Below are 6,367 nucleotides of genomic sequence, written 5' to 3' on the forward strand. Positions count from 1 at the left end.
CGGTGGCAAGGTGGTGATCAGAAAAGGGGGCCGGCCGAACGCTGGAGGAGTGGGCTCGTGAAAGGTGGAAACGTGACAGATAAATGCGGTCCAGCCGGGAGTGGCGCGACCGATGGGCCTCCACCCGGACGAAGGTGAAAGTCGAGACGTCGTCCGGGTGGTGGTCGCGCCAGACGTCCACCAGGGAGTGGCGTTCGACGATCTCCCGGAGGACGTCCGCTGCGGCCGGGCACTGCTCGGTCACCGAGCGGTCCCGTTCCTCAAGGGTGGTGTTAAAGTCCCCGCCCAGGACCAGGCACTCACGAGGATCCAGGGAGCCGAGGAAGGCGGACGCCTGCCGATAAAAACGCAACCTCTCCGGGCCCGATGTCGGGGCATAGACGTTGACGAGATTAATCACAAGCCCCTCCATGCGGACCCGGAGGTGCAGCAGGCGGCCCGGCACAGCCTCGGCGACCCCCAGCACCTCGGGCCGTAGGTCGGGGGAGAACAGGGTCGCCACTCCTGCCGAGCGAACCGAGAGGTGGCTAAAGTAGACCCTGTCCCCCCACTCCAGCCGCCAGCTAGCTTCAGCGGCCGGATCCGTATGGGTCTCCTGCAGGAAAACCACAGAGTACCCTCCGTCCCGAAGGAAGGAGAGCACCTGGCTCCTGCGGAGACCCATCCTACAGCCCCGGGCGTTCAAAGTGGCAAAGATGATCATCGCCATGAGGAGTGCTGGGGGGGATCCTCGCTGGCAGACACGCCCACGGCCTCCGTCGGGCCGCGCAGCAATCCGTGACCAAACCCGTGGGTGAGTAGAGAGTCACGGAAGAAGCAGACCCGCCGGTAGGCCGCGGCGGCCTGCTTCCCGGTCCCCTTACCCTCCCCCATGAGGGCCTTTGCGGCACGGAGGATTAGATGGAAATCCCCGCACCGCTGGAGCGCAAGATGGACTTTGTTACGGGAGCCACGGACGTCCTCAAGGAACTCCCGCAGCTCCTCCCTCAGCGCATGGGGGGGCGGGGTAATGGATCGAGAACCGTCCCCCAGCGGGGCCCCCGTCACAGCCCCGTGGCCCACCGAGGCGGGCAGGCAGGGGGCAGACCCTCGACGTGGCGTCCGATGGGCCGACGCCACACGGCCCGCCCCGCTCCCCAGTTCAACAGGGGGCGGCGGAAGGAGAGCAGCAGCCCCTGATGGGTCAGAGCAGGGAAAAACAACTAAGGCCGCACCCCGGGGAGTATCCCCAGGGGCAGCAGTGGCATCACGGGAGGTGGAGGGGACAAGAGTAGGGCCAGGGGTCGGCTGGCCCACACCCAAGAGGGACACCCCCTGGGAATCGGGTCCAGGTAGCGGGGCACCGACCGTCGCCTCAATGGGCTCGGCGGCCGTCAGCGAGGTGCCACCTGCAGCCGGGCTGATGGAAGACCCCAGGGGACCCTCGGAGGCGGGAGCAGAAGCATCAGGCAGGAGTAGGGAACCCGGGGACAGGGGGACCGTAGTGAGGTTGCTCAGATCGAGGCCCGTTTGCAAAGGGTCGTCCTCCCCCTGTGTAACTGGGGTCAGACCCAGGGCCTCGATCTCCTCATAGATGGAGGGGAGATCGCCGTCCGCCACCCCGGGGCCCTCCCCGCCAGCACCCGAAGCGACGCCCACCTCAGCGCTCGCAGGGGGTGTGGATGGCAAGCGGGCAAGAGGGGCTCCCTTGGGGGCGTTCTCGGGAAGGGACCCCGGAGGAGGGACAGCGTCACCATCCGGTGCTGCCACGTCGTGCCCAGCCAGCACCACAAAACGGGCGTCGTCAGGGGGCAAAGCGGAAGGCTCGTCATCAGAGACCCCCTTCCTGCTCTTCCGAGGGGCCTCCGAATCCGAAAGATGTAATGGGACCGGAGCCTTCCGCTTGCCCCGCTTCCCCTGCACTAAGGACCAGCCCTCCATGGCATCATCCAGGGGCTGGCTAACAGGGGTCAGGTCTGGGGGCAAGGGCAGCGGCTTAGGGACTCGGGGAGGCAACGGAGGGGCGACAGGAACGAGGGAGGAGTCTCCCTGGGGCGGGCCCTCTCCCACGCCCGGCGTTATCTCCGCCGCACCCTCCTCCACAGCGGTGGACTGAGAAGGAGGAGGGGCAGCTTCAGGTGCTGGGCAGCTAGGGGCACTGGCGGTGACGGGGCCGGCGCCATAACGGGGCTCGGGGGTCCCGGACGCTCCTCCATGCCGGGCCAAGGGGCAGTCCCTCCGGACGTGCCCCATCGCCCGGCAGAGGTAGCACCGGGCCTCCCCCGTTGAATAATGCACCCGGTAGCGGGCTCCCTGGTAGGGGACCACAAAGGACCCCTCGAGCCCCTCTCCGTCACGTGCCGCCGGCGGCAGTTGAAGCTGCACTTGCCGGCGGAACGAGAGGACGTGACGGAGGGCGGGGTCCTTGCAGCCCAACGGGAGAGGGCTGATGACAGAAATAGGGTGCCCCAGGGCAGAAAGGGCGGGCAGCAGGGCGGCATTGGGCAGGAAGGGAGGGACGGAGGTCAGGACCAAGCGGACCCCCAGGTCTTCCAAGGGCTCCAGGGGCACAAACACGCCCCCCACTGCCAGACCCGTCTCTACCGCTTCCTGGGCAGCGGCCTCCGACGCCAGGAAGAAGACCACCTTCCCGTACATTTTGGAGGCCGCCACAATGGCCGTGGGCCCCACTACCCTCGCCAACGCCCTCACATAGGTTTCGACGTGGGGCGAGGCGGGCACCAGGAGGCAACGGACGCCGTGCTTCCTAGTCAAGGTGGGAAAGGGGCCCTGGCCGCTAGAGATGGTAGTGGAAGCGGCAGGCGGAGGAGTAGCGGCAGGCGGGGGGGCCGCCGCCACCTGGGCATATGCCCTGGGGGCCGGGGAAGGGACACCTGCGGAGCTGGTAGAGGGAACAGCGGGGAGGGATGCCGCGGCCGGTAGCGGGACCACGGCAGCGGGGGTAGTCCCCGCCATGGAGGGCCTGGTCTTTATAGCTGGGCCCTTACCCTTCTTCCCACCCCGACCTTTCCGACCGGCTGGGGGGGCTCCCTCCGAATCGGAAGGGGCGAAGGACGTGGCAGCAGCGGACGTCTCCCCGATACACGCCGGTGCCGGTGCCCCAGCGAGGGCAGTGGCAGGTAAACCGGCAGCGGCGGTCGAGGTAGAGGCTTGGGGATTGGACACGGGGGTTTCGGGAGGAGGGGCGGTGGGAGCATCGCGAGGGGTCTCCCCCGCCGCGTCCCCCGCCATAACGAGAGCGGGAAGGGGGACAAACAGTGAGGGGAGGGGAGGGAAAGGAGGCGACCACCCCTCCCCGCTAGGCTGCAGGCAGGGGAGGAGGGTGCCAGAAAGGGAAGGCTAAAGGGGCGTGGGGAGCAAGCAAGGACCCAGGGGCGGGAGGGTGGCAGGCCACCGACCCAGAGGGGAATTCCGGCTCCTCTAGTTGCACTAGGGGATCAGGGGGGCTAACAACATGGGGGGGGTGCAGTGAACAAGGGCAAACTCAAATGGGGGAAGGGCACAAGCGCATGGGAGGGGGCATGGGCACACGAGGGGAGGGGCCAATCAGGGCTGGGGGATCACAGGGCCGGAGGGGGAAATCAAACTAGGAACAGGGCAGTGGGACCACGGGGCTAGGTGCAGGGCTGGGGCAGGACAGTCAGGGCCACAGAGGAAATGGGTGGGGCAGACAAATGTGGCAAAGGAAAGGGGGCCAGGCCAAGGGGGTGGGGGTGGGGGGTGCGCCCATGGGCACTTGTGCAAAAAGTCAATGCAGCTGGCTGCTGCTGCAGGCCCAAATGGTGGAGGTGGGCGTGGCAAGCCAGGTGAGCAGCTCAGTCCCAGAGGCAGGAGAATGAGGCAGATGGAAAAACGCCAGCGGGAGTGGTGGAGGGGGCAACGACAGTGGTGGGGGCGAAGGGGGACACAGATGGACCGGGGGCAGGCTCCATGCCACACCCCCAGTGTCCCAACAGACACAGTCCAAGCCCCCACCACAAGAGCACAGTCCGAAAAATACTCAGTCCTTAGGTGCCCCCTCCACGATGGCCTTCAGAGTCTCTACGAGGTCCTCCAGCAGCAGCAGGCAGCACTCTCCTTCTCCTCGGGGCTCCAGCAGCTCCCCAGCAGCTAACACAGCAGCTCCAGCAGCTCCAGGTGGTGGTCTGGTGGCTAGGCAGGAGGGACCCCGCTCAGAAGATGGTGGTGATGGCTTCCTCAGCAACAAGGACTGGAGCTGGGGTCCCTCACTCCCCTCCTCCGGGGAGCGGGCCAGCAGCCCCCCCCCCAAGGGGCTGTGGGTGGAGCAACAGCAGCAACTGGGTGGTGGGGGGGAAATCTACTAGCCAGCCAGCAAGCAGACAGCAGAGAAAGGGGGTGGGTGGTGGTGTCTAGCCCAGCCAGGGGAGCAGCCGGAGCAGTAGCAGCAGCAGCAATGAGGGCCCAGCAGGAACAGCAGCAACAGCAGCAGCAGCAGCAGCCCTCTCCCTCCTACCCTCTACAGCAGAGTAGCAGAAGGGAGGTCTTCTGGCCACTGGAGACAGAGTTTTCTGTTCCCTGAGTGACCAGAGCAGGGGCTGCACTAGAGTAATCAGGAACCTGCCAGAACCAATTAAGGCAGACAGGCTGATTAGATCACCTGCAGCCAATCAAGGCAGGCTAATCAGGGCACCTGGGTTTAAAAAGGAGCTCACTCCAGTCAGGTGAGGAGGAGCCAGAGGAGAGAAAGTGCATGTGAGGAGCTGGGAGCAAGAGGCGCAAGGAGCTGAGAGTGAGTGCTGCTGGAGGACTAAGGAGTACAAGCGTTATCAGACCCCAGGAGGAAGGTCCTGTGGTGAGGATAAAGAAGGTGTTTGGAGGAGGCCATGGGGAAGTAGCCCAGGGAGTTGTAGCTGTCATGCAGCTGTTACAGGAGGCACTATAGGCAGCTGCAATCCACAGGGCCCTGGGCTGGAACCCGGAGTAGAGGGCGGGCCTGGGTTCCCTCCAAACCTCCCAACTCCTGATCAGACACAGGAGGAGTTGAACCAGACTGTGGGGAAGATCACTGAGGTGAGCAAATCTGCCAATAAGTGCAGGACCCACCAAGGTAGAGGTCACAATATTTATAAGCTTGCTTTTATTTTCCGTACAAATAGTGCCCACAAACTATGGACAAGAAATACTAACACGCATTTGAGCAATCTGTGCATCCTGTTCTAACAATAGCAAGTTTGCTGTTTGTAGCACAATCCACAATAAACTATTTAAGTGTCTACATTACCTTGCATTATACTACCTTCAGGTTGAGTTGAAGTATAAGCTCTTTGGGGTAGGGACTGTGGCATCTTTGTTCTTTGATGCACCAAACACACACTCAGCATTCAATAAGTAATATGGTAGTAAATTATCTCACGTGCTATCCATTGTCATGCAAGGGAGAGGGCAAAATTCTGCCTTAGCTATATGTGTGCAGTACCCATTGCGTATCTAAGGGCAGATCTTGGTGTGGAGTTAGGAACTTTTAGTGCTGTTTCTGGATTTAGCCAATTTGAGGTGCTCAAGTACAGCTGACCTCTGGAATGTCACCTTGATCAGGACAACTCTTTTTTTCCTGTTCTCATTAGAATACCAAATTAGCAGTTCTAATGAATAATTTAAGCAACTGTGCACTAAGTCAAACCATGGATTGTAGCTGCAATTTTGGTAATAAAGTACTTAATATTACTACTCATAACTGAACACATCAATAAAACTTGCATCTTATCTCAATTAATATGCATTATCTTATTGAGTCAGCGAGGCTTTCAGAAGTGCATCTTTGGGAGCAGGCCTCAGTGTTTCATTGCACCTACGGAACAATAAAGTGTTAGTTTTCATACATGGACAGTAAATCTGCTAACGAACCTCTTAAAGGCATGCCATAAAAATGGTACTTTTTTTGTACATCACAGGGATAGCTTGGAAATGGAGGAAATTTGATCAGAAAAAATATAGAGAAGTAGTTTAAAAAAGCAGATGGGAAACAGATGAGCAACCCGCAACAGATGAGTATAATGCAGAGTTCTCCAACTTTGCCATAGTGAGTCTCCCTAAGCTACAGGGACAAAAAAACAGCAATCCAATTTCGCCTCCCATAGTTTACTAAGACAACACAAAACGGAAAATCCTATCCTTTGCAAGAATGAGTAATAAAGCAGAGGGCCTTGTATCAGTGCAGTTATAATAAGAATATGAGAGTCAAAAGTGTTATTTCGCAGTTCTATTAAAAAAGAGTACAGACCTCAGCATCCAAAATAAAACTGTTGAGACTGACTGTAGAAGTGACATAAGGGGTGGTCCTGGCATGTGTGTCTGGCCTGTGGCCATGACAGAGGTTCCCATTACCTGGCACAACAGAGCAATGGTG

This window comes from Mauremys mutica, chromosome 4 (assembly GCF_020497125.1).
Source record: "Mauremys mutica isolate MM-2020 ecotype Southern chromosome 4, ASM2049712v1, whole genome shotgun sequence".
NCBI lineage: Eukaryota > Metazoa > Chordata > Testudines > Geoemydidae > Mauremys > Mauremys mutica.